At 32.8% G+C, this 18,029-nt stretch overlaps 1 protein-coding gene across 1 annotated transcript in view; it reads right to left on the bottom strand.

Moving 5' to 3' along the window:
* LOC143177266 (uncharacterized) overlaps positions 1-11,422 on the bottom strand; it is a 70,022-nt gene extending 58,600 nt beyond the window's left edge. The window contains exon 1 of the mRNA XM_076375129.1: positions 11,373-11,422. The gene's annotated coding sequence lies outside the window, so the exon portion shown is untranslated. The remainder of the gene's footprint in view (positions 1-11,372) is intronic.
* Positions 11,423-18,029: the final 6,607 nt, after the last annotated feature.

Below are 18,029 nucleotides of genomic sequence, written 5' to 3'. Positions count from 1 at the left end.
AAGTTTTAGTTGGTAAAGGCCTTTGAGTAGTAATCCTCACCAGCTCAAAGAGTAGAAGTTGATCTTCTTTCCACGAGACGACTTTGAGCGACTAAAATGCATGATACCCAAAGTACATAATATTCAATTCAGGTTTAGTAAATAATTAAATGTATCACGTATACAAATATTCAAGATAAAGTTCAAGATTTATTTAAGATCTATATGAATGCAAAAGGTAAAAATATCAGGATACCTGTGTATGAGGATATTTTAAACAATGTTATGTACCTTGTTCCTCAAAAAGAACACGGTAGGTATAGTGTGTGAGTACTATAATATTACTGAATGGAAAAGACAGTCTGATTGCAGTCATCCTCCCAATAACACTTCTCAGCGCCATCCGTCTACATTCTGCATCATACCTTCTTCTATATCGATTCCATCAAAGGCCAGAGAAACTTGATTACTACGTTATTGCACACGTTAAGAGATAATTGATTAAAAGGTCTATTGACGGGAACACCACGCCTTCTAATCCTATTACAACTACTATGTTACTTCGATGAAAATAATTAAGGAGGAGTGTTAATAATGTTCCTACACAAAACTGTAATTTCTACTATTAATAATCTTACTAGAATGTTTATAAAAGGAGTACTAGATTATCTTCAGATGTTTCGCACAGATTAAATAATCACTCTGTTTATCAGAAATCTATATTCGATGGATTAGCAATCAAAGCTCAACCAATTCTCAAGCTATGCAATCACATTCGATGGATATAATTAAATCATAAAAAAAAATCAAGCTCGTAATAAAAAAGAAGATTAGTTATGATTGGTAGATTAAGCAATTTTGCAGAATTGCTTAATCATTTGCTTTCCTCGTTTTTACGATTGTATCTATTACGGCTATCAAGAATACATAAGTTCGTTGCTCCTACTGCGCATCGATAGATTTCGTTGCAGCGTTATTCTGTACGCTAAGCGATAATCGATTGAAAGGTCGTCGATCAAAGCTAGATGGTCTCTCGTTTCTTTAGATCCACACGGTGTTAACGAAAGCTCAAACTAACGGGTATAAGATTAGGTCGCTGAAACATATTGGTACGCTTCAAATCAGAAACATTTCCTTCTAGAAATAGGAGAATGTCTAACTAAATTAGATTAAACTAATGCAGTATACGTATACATTTATGTATAAACGCAATTTTATCATTCTTATTTTTCGTCTCATTGCAATAGCCAGGATGTTCAACAACAGGTGTTAAAAATTTTAAGGTGTGATTCTATGTGTCAAAATAGGATGAAAATCATCTATAACGAAATTGCGTTTCAGAGTTATTCATTGTTGCAAAATCGTTTAAAATTCGTGTGCAATATATCTGACTTAGGCCTAATTTTACTGCGGACGTGCATTAATCAGGTCAGATACAATAAAGTCAGTAGAATCAGTCCGAAGTCAGATATATTTGACATGAATTTTAAATGTTTTTTCAACAATTAATAAATCAGAAATGAAGCTTGAAACGCAATTCTGTCTATCCTTATTTTCGTTTTATTTCAGAATGTCATCCCTTATCATTTCTGACACCTATCGTCGAATATCTTGTATAGAATCACCTCAATCGATTGTCAAAATCACCTCGTCGATTCTCCCGTAAACGAAGCATGATATCAAAAATATCATTCTATACTTTTTACTTATTTTGCCATGTAAAATAACTACCTTTCCTCTTGTACCACTAGTTCTGGAATAATTTCATATATGGTACATGAAGGAAAATATATTTAAAAAATTCGTATTTCTCGCTATGAAAGAGAAAATTCCACAAATTTCTGTGAAACTGAAATTAATATAACTTTTCAAGTATTCGTGAAAAAAGATAGTATGTATCACAAAAAAAACACGTGGAAAAGTTGAGGTCATTAATTTTATCACAGAAAAAGTGCAAATATCTACCCTTGGCGTTCTCAAAATTCGAGAGACTGCAATTATTATTTCAAAAGAAACATTTAGTACGTCATTATCGTGTCATGTTTTAGAATAATTAATTAAGAGAACGTAACGATGAAATACCCGCGTTGCGAAATTCTCAATTATAATTAATCAACCGTATCGAATTGTATCTGACACGCTTTCGTCCGCATTCCTATAAATGATATTTCCAGGTATTTGTTGGTAATATTAGTGACAAGGCCACAGCCACAAAATATGCTACTTTAACGTGTCTGTTAGATAAAAGAAAATCACGAGTACATTACAGACAGGCGTGCACGAAACACGTAAAGACAAAATGCTACTAACCCTAACTTCGAAGTTACGTACTCCATTAAAAATTGAAATTGAAACGAAGTAGTGAGAAAAATTTGAATAAAATTTTGAACAGTGAAAAACTTGCTTCGTACATCGAGCATACTTGAAAGTCAATATAAAATAAATCTAAACAGGAATTTAGAATGTAGCCTGCTGTCTAATAATATAATTCTAGAACGGCCATTTTCATTACCTCGTCGTTTTACGAGATTTATCAACTAATTGAGTTAAAGATGTTCGCTCCGATTCCCGACGATTAGAAAATAGCCTTTGCCTCATTTCACGTCGCGTGAAATTTGGTTAGGCGTGATGACGCACTCGTTAGACGATAATTAAACAATAATTAATCCCTAGGGGGATCAGCGACGCCCATCGCTATCGCATTTTCTATTAACCTATCTCAAAGCGAAGTTTTCATGTGCTTGTTATAATAAAAATTCCTCTTCTTGATTTTAGAAACAAACAATAAATGAAAGTAATTGCATATTAAAGAATAAATATAAAACATTCAATTAAAGTTTTCTTTGTAGATCTTATGATTTATAAACTGTTTCGTTTGATTATAAAAAAAGTTTAAGCTTTTTATTTAGTGAGATTATAATGGTTATTATTTGAAATAAATCAATAACGAATGTATCAAAACTGACATTGTACATATATGACCTTTTCAATTCAAAATGTTTTATCAAATATAATAGTATGACACACAAGTTATTCGGTTTGTACATGGGAGTCCTTTGTATTGAATAAAAAATTCATTCAATATTTCACATTAAGTAATACTTTTCTTCCATCTGTAGGAATTCTATATCCACATCGTATTTTTACCATTACCTTTACAATTTTGAACATCTTGGCTATTAATTTTGTATTGTGTTAGATGTTATATTCTATTGAATTTCTTGAAATTTTTAGAAATTGTCTGGAAATATCAGAACTGAATAGAGAAAAGAAACGCTCTATAGATTTAAACAAGTTATAGAATTTAAGCTAAAAAGAAATTTCTCAGCTAAACGCAAATGTTAAAGCCTTCGTTCAAATCTTGAGCAAAACTAATTTGGATTACAGCAAATCCTTGTGCAAAATATGGAATAGATTTACCGTATAATTATCGAGAACTTAATCAAAGTGATGCATTTTAATATCGTAATAATTGTAGAATAAAAAAAACTGCTTCTCAGACACTTTTTATGTCTAAAACAGAAAAAATGTATTCGAGCATATTACTAAAATTGAAATGAAGTTATATTAAAATGTTGTGAAGCGAATGTATTAATTTCAATAAAAGTGTTCGTACAGTTTTTTCGTAGTTGCTAATGGAAAAAGATTCATACAAAAATTTGTCTGTCAATTGCAATAAAGCCAATCAATTGTAGCTAAACACTAGTCAATTGAATATCTTATTTTTATATTGCACTTTGCAAGCATTATACCATACTTTCAGTATTTCAATAAATCTAAATAGTGTTAAAAATTAGTACTATAATTTACATGGTATTATACCAATTTTATATTCATCATTTAGTAACGAACTTCCATTTGACCAACAAAGTTGGTTAACAACTACCGTAAATAATTGAATTATTTACACTTATCCAACCAGAACGATTTAATATTGAAAACTTTTTTCTATTTCTTTTATTTAGAATGTATATGAACACGAAAATTATTGCTTCATAGTACATAAGTGTACTTCCTATGATTAACAAAATTATTAATGTTGTCTTTACATATGTACCGATAAAACCTAAAGAAAAATACAAAATAATGAGATCATAATTTGAGGAGAAAATTAATCATTAATCAAAATAACAAAATTAGTAGATCATAAGTGTGAATTAATATAAGTCGAGAGAACACAAGTCGGGATATTACTGTATTATAAATAATCATTTCTATATATTGTTTACAAGTTCATTACAAATTTTCAGAATTATGGATTCCACGTACCACCCAAATACGCAAATTTGATCTACCTTTTTGAATTAATTTCCCCAAAAGCAGTATGCCGCGTGAAGAAATTTACATCCCACGTTCTGCATGAATATTTTAATGAATAATTGCCTTCGCCCTGATTTAAAACCTAGTTACCATTGTAACTGAGTGGACCGCGCCATGTTATCTCAACGGAAAAGCCCTTCTTTCATTCCACAGAATTCAATTTTTAAAATGGATCCTTTCATCCCTCAATTTTGCTATCCTCTACGTTCAACAAAGCTTTTTAACGTCTCCCCACCAGGGTGCTTTCATCCGTCGATAATTTTTGCCACCGTCTCTCGAGATAGAGCTCTCGTCCTAGCCAACAGTGATTGTACGTCGCATCCTTGTTTCGACTCCCCATCGAGGCCCACAGTAAGCCAGTTTAAATTCGATTTTAATAAACGGTTCAGTTTGAAGGACTATTTGTTTTGCAACTTGCAGGAAGTATTTTGAGTTGTTTGCTTTATTTATGTATTCTTAAAATTCTAAATATTATTATTTTATACGATATTTTAAAGGTGTTGTATGCATAAATTGTAGTTTACATAGAGTTCGCAAGTTTTGGCTGCTCAAGGAAGCTTGCCAACAGAAATGGAAGGAAAATCGACTCCCATCCTCTGAATTACCTTTCTGTATCACGTGACGCTTGAGTAGCTACATCGTGAACAAGGGATGTGTGCAGTCGAAAATGAATTTGTAGCTTGAAAAGTTGATGCTACTATTATTTTCAAATTCAAGAGTTTTGGGGATTTCACAAATTGGAAATATAAGAAATCAAGTTATTTGCTTCAGTTTTGGGAAAGTAATGATTTTTTAGTTGTGTATGCCATTGTTGCAGCTAACGAGGGAGATATCAATTCTCATTAAAGTTATGTTGTACGATGTAGTACCTTTGGTTCGAAGATAATGCTTTCAGGAATAATTATAATATTGTTTACAGCAACATAATGTAATAAACGAATATAATTATTTTGTATAGTAATTTAAATTGTGTTGATATTTTTTAATAAAGAAATTTTCTCTAGAATAGAGAATTTTCTCTATTTTTCTAATTTAGAGAATGATTCAAGAATTTTTGGTTCATGATATATATAAATCCTTTGATGACATCTAAATTGCTTAACTTCTTTTTCCACAGAATTAACTTTCGTTACCCAGAACGTCTATCACCAGGAAATCACTAACGAGTGTAGGTGGTCGTTCAGCAAATAAGAACTACTATTATAAGAGACCTCGTTCCGAACAAAAGTTAATACTGTAGCAAGTAATGTTGATTGTGAATGAGAATAAGCACCAGAGCGCACGAGCCTTTTTTACTTGGTTCATCAGATTGAATTGATAGCATTTGTTCGATTTGATATAACAGTAGCTGCCTTATGATCATGATAAAATTGGTTGGGTTTTTTAATCACTCCAGTAAAATAATCTGTGTGAGTCCACATCCATACAAATTGATGCGCTTTATTCAGAGAAGTAAAAAAATGCTACTACTCGGCAACCAGAAACTATTTGTGCGCAATTCCACATTTTGCAGCACTGAGATTGAAAGCAAATTAACTTTGAAATCCTGAGATCAAAACCTGAAGACGATTATAAATTCTACTCCTAAGTTCTTAAATATCCACAAGTAATATAGAGGCATATTACAGAATCGCAAAAAGCTAATTCAACATCCAGAAGCACAAAATTTTTGAATGGAGCTAAAAGAAAATTTTGAAATTTCGAAAAATTTGCAGAATTATTTAATTAAAGTATTATAAAATATATGTACGTCAACTAGAATTGATTCAAAACTGTATTGTTTAAAATAATAAGTTATAATAATCTACGTTTTACAAGGTACTCCAAGATGCAGCTGAATGAAAATTGAAGATTTATTTGTCACATTTTACTACTATTAATAGTTTAAGAATGTCTCTGAAGTAAGTTAGATAAATTGATATGCTTATCCTCCGCTAAATATTAAAAAAGGCGATGTAAATAATACATAAGTTTTTTTATAAGGGACACTATCGAAGTGTCTGGCGCTGATTCTTTTCTCCTTTTAACATATTGTTGTTAAGTATAAAAATCTAAGAAATTCGTATTTTCAATCTTAAGTTGTAAAATAGTTTTTCAAAGTTCGAAAATCACCATTTCACTAATGTAATGTTTTGCTTTTATAATCATCAAATACCTCAAAAACAGATTGTATTTTAGGAAAGGTACAGATGATATTAACTGATACTAAAAACGACGACCCAGATAGAGGGCGGAGATCTTGGAAGTTGAAACCATTAAGAGTGATGAAAGTTATCGGTTCCATAGTAAAAGTAATATAGATATAAAATAGGGGTACCTTAGCTGAGAATTCTAAGCAATAAATTTTAGGAATTTATAATGCAGTAATTCTCCATCAGTAATAAAAAATACATAAAACAATTTTATGTAGTTCGTATAAATACCTACTAAATAAAAGTTATAAACTTTATGAAGAACTATGAGGAATCAAAAACCTATAGAACCTAAAAGTTCCGATTTCACATTTCTCAGATATAACGCCACACAAGTTTCTAGTCAATTTAAGACCGCCAAATCTTGTTGACCTTCTTGGAGTCCACAAACTTTTCCTTGAAAAATGAAAGAACTACGATCAACTTCTCAGTGGTTTACTGACTACAGGTCAGTTCCAATTATTCTGCAGACGACTCCTAGCCACAAGTCAATTGCTAAATCGCCAAGGGACCACGAATCGTTTGATACCAGACCCGCGTACCGCGTAATCTCGGTCATATCCTCTTTCCAGTCCACATGCACTAGTGACTAACTTTGGATGCTGGAATCGTTCCAGTGACACGCGGTTATCGATCCATGGAACGACGGATGGAAAAATAATTGCCGAGATTGTGATCATTCTATTCAACGCGTGGACTAGACGTACTCCAATAATTGGCCTCTTTCACAACATCTGTTTCCGCCCTTTACTCTTTCCACCAGACCTGTTTATCCTCTCCTTATTTGCGAGAAATTTAGTGAATATTTGGAAGCTTGCCAAGTGAAAACTAGTTCTGGAACGTTATTCATTAAAAATACAAAAGAGAAGAATAAAACGAAGGCTTTTATCGGTAAACTCATAGGTTTTTTGAGGGATGACATTATCATAGAGAATTACTCAAAATGTCAATTCTACTGGGTAGAAATATCGTCTTTAATAACTGCTATGTTTTTCTTGATAATCTGGTATGAAGCTATACTTCCATATTAATGAATTTTTAATGCAGCTTGTTCAGCTACAGGTGGAATAAAATTTAAGTAGTGGATCTAGATGTCAAAAATGTAAGATAAGAAAATTGTGATTGAATCTTTGTTTATGAGTTAAAAGCTTTTAAAAATTAGTAAAATCTGCCTGCAACTTAACAAACCATTTAATACCATTGCCTGAACCACTATCATAGTAAAGTTCAGGTCATAGAAATGTAGTGATTGTCCACGTACACTGCCTGGGTCAAGTGTCATAGCATATTAGCATAGAAGTGTGAGGAAAATATTTTCTTCTGTCAGTGGTTATGACAACTGCTTTTTTTAGCATTTACAATCAACAACTGAAGGCACAACCACAATTTCATTATCCGTGATTTTCTATAAATTTTTATGTTCAGAGAGACTTCTGAAATTCCCTCCCATTTGTAATCGAATATCCTGTATGACATCAAAGAATTAAAAATGTTTTAGCATAGTCAAGTTAATTTAATCTTTCAAGAGTAGAGCATTATTATTTTCAAAAGGACTATACAAAATGAAAGTTATATTATTAGAAAGCTTGAGTTTCCTAACTAAAAGGTTACGAACTTCAGAATTACTGAAAAATCATTTAGAAATTCTCTTAAACAGAACCGTAACACAGTGCATACTATGTGTAATTTAATGATACAAGAAGATGAAAATATTAACACACAAATGTTCTCAAAGGGTTAAATAAAAGAAATATATATGTGCCAAAATCTATTTAAAACTAGCTTCAAATTAACAACCATCAACTACTCAAAGACTCTATAATTTCTCTATTTTCACCAAGATCGACGCTGCTATACCATCTGCATCAATATTTCCAGACATAATTTGAATCACAAATGTAAACAATCATAAAAAGCAACTATCATCCCTTAACTAAAACAATTAAGCTTCCTAGTAAGGATATACGTGCCATGACAGATATGTGGGAGTACAACTTCTCATTGACAATGACTTCCAGCATCCAACTAACTTCCCTCATAACTATAGGTATAAAACCATACCAACCTTACCATCATTTAGATAGAACTTAATCATGGCAATTAATTCTGCTACAGGATAGAGTAGCAAAAACGTACACCGGACACTCAGAAAGTTTTAGAGCTTAATTAAGCTCGCTACTCCTCTGTTCTTAACTCCCCAATACATACATCACGCATGCTTACTGCCATCCACTCGTTCGTTCCTCAAGCTCAGCTGGAACGGGGCAAAAGGGAGAGCTGTTTGGTGACTCTTAATCGACTTTACATTGATTAATAGCTCTACCTGTCGATCCCAGAAGCCTCGATCCTTCTTCCCACTGAGCACGCGCGTCAGCGGTAAACAGTGGCATCGATGACGATTCGGTACCCATGTTCTCATCGGTTTAACCGATTATGATCGAACGTGCTCCGCGTGGAGAGCAGATCGCAGGACAACGTTCAACGAGATCTCACTGCAAATTGTATCCCACGCAAAAGCACGTGGAGTTTGTGTTAATTCTGAGCTCAAAGCCAAATTAATTCTACTTCGTTATCCAACCGATCCTAAACAAGTTTCGATCAGAAGAATCGATGATATTATTTCCACAAAGGCAAACCGCCGTTCTGGAACTGGCTGGCTCGTCTGTTTCAACGTATCGTCATGCCGAAATTATCGCGAGATGATCAACTACAGCCGGTTCGGTCCGGATACAAGTAGCACCCTTCTGACTATGCACACGCACATTCAAACGTAATGAAACGACGTTATTGATTATCGGCAACCCAATCAGCAGCACGCATTGCTCCCTAGCACGCCAATTAAATGATATTAATTAATCCAGGGCTACGAGAATCGACGGCGTTTTCAGCGCCCTTCGCGAGATCGAAAACAGTCTTCCTTCTCCCAGATGCAGATCTGTTTATTCAATCAATACAACTTTTATTCTAAGTATTTTCTTATTTAGTGAATTGATGACACTGAGAAATGTCGATAGTTAAATATTAAATACTAATCTGCAAGTAAGTTAAAAGCTACTGACTACCTTTGGCAAAGGTACGTTGATGACTAGATTTTCAAGCTTCTGAAGCTCGTTGTCAAGTAATAGTCTGATTTTCAATAGCCTTGGCAACATTTCGCAAACATCGAAGTTTGTTTCATTAGTATTTGCCTAAGATATTTAGTTACCAAGCAAGAGAACGTGTTAACCAAGTTCTGATGAGGCAAACGACGGAATTTGCGGATCGTCACTAAAGAAGAAACGTTTTTGCTCGAAATTAATGAAACCAGGAAATAGGTCTCTTTTAAAGTGCCTGGTTTTCTCTTCTGAAGTATTCAAATGAATTTACTCTTTGATAATTTGTCTCCTTTCAAAATTTGTTGAAATTTCTTGAACTCTCCCGTTCTTGAAATGTATTAATGAAGTTACAATACGAAACTGCATTTTTCATTCATTTTTTGGTAACGAATATTTTGTTGTATTTCATATTTTATACCAAAAAAAGTAATACTTGGATATTGTTATTTCCTCTAATCACATTATTATACAAAATGTAGGATATTCCTTTCGCTACTTTCATAACTCTCTTGGTTTTTAATTTCATGGATACTTACATAAAAGTATTAACAGCATATGACATATTTTTAGTATCCATAGCTATTATTTGCTTTGATTATTACACAGAATATATTGGATTAATACTACATAATATATCAACGTGATCTGTATAGGTGGTCCCTGATACTTCTGTAATCTGTAGAATCGTTTAGTATGGATTATACTTTAATTGGGTCTGTATCTGTATAGATGAAGTCTAAGTAAGATTTATTATGTAAAACACCATTAGCCCTAAATGAAATCTAACTACGGATAAAATTAAGTCTGGGTTAGCAGTCAATTAGTAGATCCTTATCAGTAAAAAGAAGTCAATGTAATCGGTAATATTGACAACTTGTTACTATAAGCCCTTTTGCGTCTAAGAATTTTATTCTTCTTTCACTTTCGATGATAATTTGAAAAAGGAACTTTAGCCTGCTTAAGAAACGAAACAGAATTTTGTCTGGTTATGAAATTTTGTTTCCTTACGAATGACACGTCATGTGAGCGTTGTCACCAACTGATGTTGAATTTCTCATACCCCATCTTTATTTTAACTAAAATCAGAACCACTAACTCTGGATTTAGTCTATATTAGATTTAACTTCAGGCATTGAAATGTTTAGTTTGAGTCTCAATTTGGTATGGACTAGGTCTGGCTTAGGCTTTCAATTGATTTGAACTAAATTTTAGTTAGGTCTAAATTACGTCTATACTTGCTATAGGATAGGTTTTGATGAAATCTAAATGAGATCTATTACATAAGACTCTATCAATTCGAAATTATGTCTGAATATAGATAAGGTAAGGTTTTAATTAACTCTTAATTAGTCAATTCTGATTAGTAAAAAGTGATAGTGATTAACAGCTTAGAATCGATTAGCACTATTACATCTGATTCCTTTGTTGCTACTGTTACTCACAAAAATATATAGCTAGTTTCCAATTAGTTTCCAGTTCTCTTCTCATACTGACTCAGGCTTCCAAAAAGTTGAAAGCTTTATAGAAAACGAGATAGCACGTCAACAGATTATTAAGCATCTTTATGAACAACATGTCGTCACGTCAACTAAGATACTCCTTGATCAAATCTAGATTTGAAATCCAGTTGTATCTCAATTAGATCCAGATTGAGTCTGAATCAGATCTAGATTAAGTCTGGGTTAAGTCCACGCTGGATTTATGTTCGGCTAACTCTGAAGTACCGACTTCAAAGTCCACAGATCATAAATCTACTTGTCTCTAAAGCAAGCATGCTTCTACTAACCTTCCATAGTTATGTTGTCTCCCAGCTTCATTTCGATGTGCTTGTTACCGATGGTCCCTCGTTGTTTCAACACGTGGTCCAAGTAATTTACATACTATCAGAACATTGATCCCAGCTATTTAATAGATTACTCGAACGTGATTCTATTATCGAACCATTCCATCGAACGTCACTAGAGTCTTAATACCTCTGAATCACTGGCGTTCAAATACTAAACTTATTTCGATCTGTGCATGGCCTCTTTCTTCTCTCGGCAAGCTTTTTTCGCGCTCGTTAGATGGCTGACTCGCACGTCCAGGCCCGGGCGACTGCTCCAGGCCATAATTAATTTTGTTCTGCGGCCGGGGAATCGAATTATCAGATGCTGAAACGTTCATTTCGCTCCGTGTCAAGCGGTCTGGCCAATAAATCGTGATTTCCTTCGATCAGCTCAAGTCGCGGTGGCTTTGAATTTCGAGCAATCATCGTTGTGAGAAATTGGTCCTCTCCTCTGGACGCCACAGCTTCAGGACTACGTTAAACTCGATTTCCTTCTGCTGCTTCGGCCGATTCAGTTTCCACCCCTTACAGGAACCTCCACGGGGTTTCCTCCAGCGGGTCTGCGCAACAGGAAAGGGTTAAAGTTAGCGAATTGTACGTGGTTAAGAGATGTTGCCCGTGAAACATTTATGATACTCTATGAGTTGATACTTGCGAAACTTTGATCTTAAAGACGCAATTTTTGCTGATTCTGTGAAAAGGATTTTCTCAATTCGAAGATTCGATTTTGGGTGATTTTTATAATATATTACCAAAATTATTGCACAGTTTCTGTAATACATCATTTTATGACATTAGGTGGGTGCCATGATTCATGTCGTTGTATTTTTGTGAAATAGACAAACAAAAAATAATTTTAATCAGTATAAATGTAATTATCCTCTGGACTAGTATAAAAAGAAGAATGTATTTTAAGAAAATGACAGTTATATAAAGTCAATTTTTCTTATCATAAAATTTTTTATTTTTGTGAGCGATAAAAAAAGGAACTACTATAGATATTTACGTAATTCTAGTTCGGAAGATAAGTATATTAATACTGATTAAAATTTTGTTTGGTTTGTCCATTTCGGATGAATATAACAGCATAAATCATGGCAGCCATCTAAAATGACATAGTATAGAAACTGTGCGATAGCTTTGGGAATGATAAAGATGATCTTATAAAATATATATTGTATTATCTCTCTATATATAGGGCAAAAATCTTTAGCTAGCAATTACCTAAGAATTTTTTATTTTAAAATCCTCCTAAAATCGAATTTTCAAAGTGGGAATAGCCCTCATACTTAAGATAGTATGATTTGCACAGAATTGGAAGAAATATTGATTTAATGTAATGTATTTTATAATTATATATGATTATATATGATTAATCAGAAATATGAGGCTTTTTCTAAAAAAATTTAATTCAGGGATGTGAAAGTACTTCACCCTTTAAAAGGAGACTTAATAGACTGCAATACTATTTCTATTCACGCAGTTACATGGGTCAAAGATCGATCATTTTTCGACGAATTTAGTGATTCTTTAATTTTGTAAACCAGTATTTTAGTAAAGATAGTACCATTGGTAAAATAAAATATTATTAATTCTTTCATCTAATCATAGTAATTTGGTCACCACTGCAGACAAATTTATCGCTAGTCACCTAGCAACTGATCTAATTTTCAAAAAATAAAGAAAGAGAACTACTTATGAGAGATAAAAGAGAAAATCATAAGAGGTAAATTGAAAATCTAAGAACAAATTCTTAAACTGTTGAATTGCGAGATGGCAAATATTGTAATAGCTGTTATACTGCCCAACTATGGGAAAAGCAGTAATGTATTAAAAATATTTTACCTCTATTTTTACTCCATTATTTTACTCCTATTTTGCACTAAAACAAAACCTAAAATATTCAAAAATATCCAAAAATGCAGAAAACTGAATGTTACATTTTTCTATAGTTACTAACTTCCTCTATAGTTGGACAGTACAGCTCTCACATGTCAATTGTAACACCGAATTGTACTGACCACGCACGTAAATTGTTGACTGTTGAATGTACTGCTGAATAGGGAAATCATGCTGACTGTACTATTAAAGTTTGAATGAGCTAATTTTAACAATCAGAGGTGAGAAATTGTCAACGCAAGGGTGCACCTTATATCTATCTCTTTCCAGTTACCGTGTAGCACAAGATTATCCTTTGATTCGACATAAATTAATAAATTATGCACATCGATGAAGTAAGGCAGTGATAATTGAATGGATTACTCGGTTGAACTCAGTCAAAGGGCACGAGACCATAAATAGATCGATCTATCCTGAAGGAATTCTGAGCATTTAGTTCATTGAATGTACACGTTATAAAGGGATAATACGAATCTGTTCAGTTTTACGTCAGGGGATACGACGTGACGCACAAGATGATTTCTACTTTGATTATATGTACACAGGGGCCCCATACTATGCATATCCAATCGAGAAGAATCGATCTAGCTATTAATAAAAGGATCATATTGCTGCGTAAATTCGGTTTGGCTCTCGGGATACGTCGGTGAAATAAAAAATTCTTAATTTCCGTTTATGCTCCTGACATGTTAGAGGAATATCTTACATCACTAGAGGAAAGACACCTAATATCGCTTCATCAAACTAAAATCACTCTGAACTGAAGGATAATTGATAATTTTATACATAGTTAGTTTTAGGTGAAAAATAAAAGTCCACATAATCGCACAAAAAACGAGTGACGAAATAATCTAACGAAAAATTATTATTATTAATTATATTAGTGATCAGTTTTCAAAGAGGTTATTTCGATAATGCTCAAGCCTGGTATGAATTTGCTCGTTCCACGACGATGTGTATGAAACTTTAGAAACAAGAACTTTAACAGAAGTTCACCTTAGCTTTCCTCCATATTTCATCATCTGATCACTCTGCGAAGGATGTAAAAACACGCAGAGTAGATACGGGGACATATTTTAAAAATGTATTTCACGGACAGACGTGGAGGACAGCTCACTATTTATCCTGATATTTCAGTATTCCCTGCATATTTCTACGAGCGAAATATCCAGATGGGTGTCGTGTTAAATTGGAGGGGCTTTCGAGTTCACTTCGTAAAGTAAATTCTGGGATCTGAGGGATATCCACTCTGCTACTTGTACAGCCATGTTTCCTGTTATCACTCATTGAATATACAAGATTTATCATTTCCTACTTCAAAGTATACTTCAGTAAAAATTTAGTTGCCCCTGGTAAATATCAAAACTTCAATGTAAATTATGAAATTTAGCAATCGTTTTTGTTGGTTATTACTGATTTTTAGATATTCAAGTGAATATTTATTTACATTCTTTAATATCACAATAAAGTAATTCTTATTTCTTAAGTTTAAAGCGAATATATTAGATGTTCCATATTTTCGCTCCTTCAATACGAAATGATGAATGTTCGATGCTTCTCCCTTTTTTAAGATGTCACGTATCGGATGATAAATATCTCGTTTTTCTTCCGAATAGTAATGTACACCACAGCAAAATTATACGACTTTATAACAGGCTTTCGAAAATGTCGTTGCAAACGCGGAATGCTCTCTCGTATCCCATAAAATTTTTAGTTCGAAACGTGCTCGATATCTGGAATGCTTTGAACCATTTTCTAGGTATTTTTTAAACTGACCGAATTCGCCTTTATAACAGAGTTTTCAATGTATTTTTGTAATGATGCTCTCTGATGTTACGTTAGCAATTACACAAAATCAGAGAGAAAAGTTGCAAGCGAAAAAAAAATATAAAGTAAAAGATACAAGCTTTGAAAAAGTAAAAGTGAAATACTTGCATAAGAAAAGATTCAAGGATACAAAGAATGACGACAGCTGTAGTTGAAGGCAAGCAAAAGAAAGAAGATAGAAGTGTTGAGCAGAAAACGAAAATAAGCAAGTAGAAAAGATAAGGTTAATGGCATCGTCTGAAGAAAAAGAAGAAAAAGAAGAGATTTGCAAGGAGTTTGGAAGAAGGAATGTATAAGAATAGGATTAAAAAAAGTTGAATGAATCGATGAATCAAAATAGCTAATAAAACTATAAGAAAAAGTAGGACTTAAGATAGTATAATTAAGATAGTAAAATTAGAGGAAGAAATAAAATCAAAAATGTAGATTCACAGAATCTACTGATACCAAAGCGAGAAATAAAAAATCTGGAATGATAAAAGTACACGAGCTAATAAAAATTACAAGAAATGGAAGTCAGAGAAAATCAAGAATAAACAAGTAGAAAAGATAAGGTAACTGTTATTGTTCGAAGAATAAAAACCAATGGTATCCCAGGAGCAGAAAAAGAAAAGAATGGAAATATGTACAGATAAAAATGGAAGATATCCAAGACATCATGATTGCAAATAAAACTATAGAAAACTAGAAAAAGTAACTAAGATGTTCAAAGACAAAAATAGAAGGAATACAAAGTATATAACGCAGCTTTAAAGCTAAATAAAAAACAATTAAATTATAAGAGGTATACATCATGAAAAACTAAGGATAAGCACATATGAAAAATAAAAGGATACTATTGCAGAAAGAAATAAAACGAAGACCACTATATAAAAAATAAAAAGACTAAGACATGGAACACGAGAAATAAAAAAATAAAACACTACCAATAGTAAAATTAAGAACAGAACAATTGGTAAAAGACATAAAATTAAAGCTGCAGTAGGTCTAAAATAACTAAAGATATCAAGACAGAAAAAGAAAATATGAGAGGTGGCAAAATTAAAAAAATAAAATAATATTACGACAAGTAAAAATTTAAAAAAAACATTTCTGACATACCATAGAATCACTAAACTCTATTTTAAAATTGTCAGGTTAATTAATGATGATAACCCTTCCAAGCGCACAAAAACCTGTCCTGTCTTTCCACGCAATTTCAGAATAGTATTCTCTACTAACAACTACATTCGTTCCCAATGGAAAGTTTTATGAGTCCCTTCCTCATACGTTCCTGGCATAGCAGAGGATAAAGGTATCCTCCAGGATTAAGCTATGAACTAGAGCCAAGAGACCGACTCTGGGGGCGCTAGTTCAGCAGCCCACCCCATTGTTATGCTTTTCTATCCGTCCTTACAAGTTTCTGAGAACACTGGGACTGTATCGCGACGGGTTTCGTATTCCATGGATGTTCGCCTGCTGTCTCGTAAATTCAGCCAAGCTTACGGATAACCGCGAAAAGCTTGCTAAGTATGTCCATGTATCATGATTCATTTCAATGCTTCCGGGATACCTATACCAAAGAATGCACGATAAATCAACGTTAAGTGACAGAACTGCGCCAAGCTAACAAAGGAGAGTCTAATTTTATTATGAGTGGGCTGTGGATGTTTATGAAATTGTTTATATGTAAACATATTTTTATAGATGTTACTATATTACCATATTAATAGAATGTCACCTATGTATAGAGATTGAGTAACTTAACTTGATTACCTTAATCCTTGTGCAGTGTTCGAGTCAATTTAATCTGAATTTTAATTTTGATCTGATTGTCTTTTTAATAAGAATTAAATTTTCGTAAAATTCATTAACTTTTAATAACAGTGTTTAAGGTAAAAGTTCTTATATGGAAGTACAATTTATATTATTTTATGAGATAGAAATAGATTCTATTATAGATTATATGTAATAGTTCTTTGAACAATGTATAAAGGTTTAATTAATTGAAAACAATATGTTGTATGAAAACAGAGTTTAAAGAAAAATTGTATTGAATCAGGGGAAACGTGCAGTATAATAATTTTGATTTTGTTTTTTAATCGAGATATGAAGGACCACGCTCAGCGTTTTATATACATACATCACATGTATAACGCATGCTTCTGTAATTCGTGGAAATATTAAACGTTAAGTAAAAAAGCTATTAAAGCGTATATGTAGGTTCAGAAATTATTTGTTACTCAGTTTAATAGGAAATTAAATTATATACTATTGAATACAAATTTTGTAAATAAGTTAAACAGCAGGGACGAAAGAATCTCTTACAATTCAGAAGCAGATAGTTCTAGATCCATGCTTAAACAATATTTGTTACCAATACGTCATTATGAATGTGCTGAAAGAGCTTTTAATATAATATCAAGAAATCAGGAATTTGAATATCATAAATGTTTTACATTTTTCTGCAATTGAGTTGGAAAACATCTATCGATCATGCTAGTGTTAACAAATACGTTGACCGTTTCAATAAGGCTAATTCTGTAGTTTAGTGACTTCTCAAGAAATCAGTCGGAGGAATTCGCAAAAATACTATATTTGATGACTTTGAAATAATATGAAGTGGTTAACATAGGTGGTTCATGAGGGATATTTGGTGTGTGGTTACCACTTCGTGATATGTGGACAGATACCCCATATCCATTCATATTAGTGTTAACAACACACCCAACATCCAACACACACCATCCAGTGTTAACCCACTGTTAACAACATCCAATACACATCCAGCAAAGTTTTTTGCGAATATCTCAGAAATTGAAGTCAAACGACAGTCAAGTGTATGAAGAAAAGTTGTGTAAAATGTTAATCTTGACAACATATTTCAAATGTCATTGAAATGGGTGAGGTGTG

The sequence above is a fragment of the Calliopsis andreniformis genome, chromosome 3 (genome assembly GCF_051401765.1).
Source record: "Calliopsis andreniformis isolate RMS-2024a chromosome 3, iyCalAndr_principal, whole genome shotgun sequence".
Classification (NCBI taxonomy): Eukaryota; Metazoa; Arthropoda; class Insecta; order Hymenoptera; family Andrenidae; genus Calliopsis; species Calliopsis andreniformis.
This window is presented reverse-complemented; position numbering and strand designations above follow the sequence as displayed.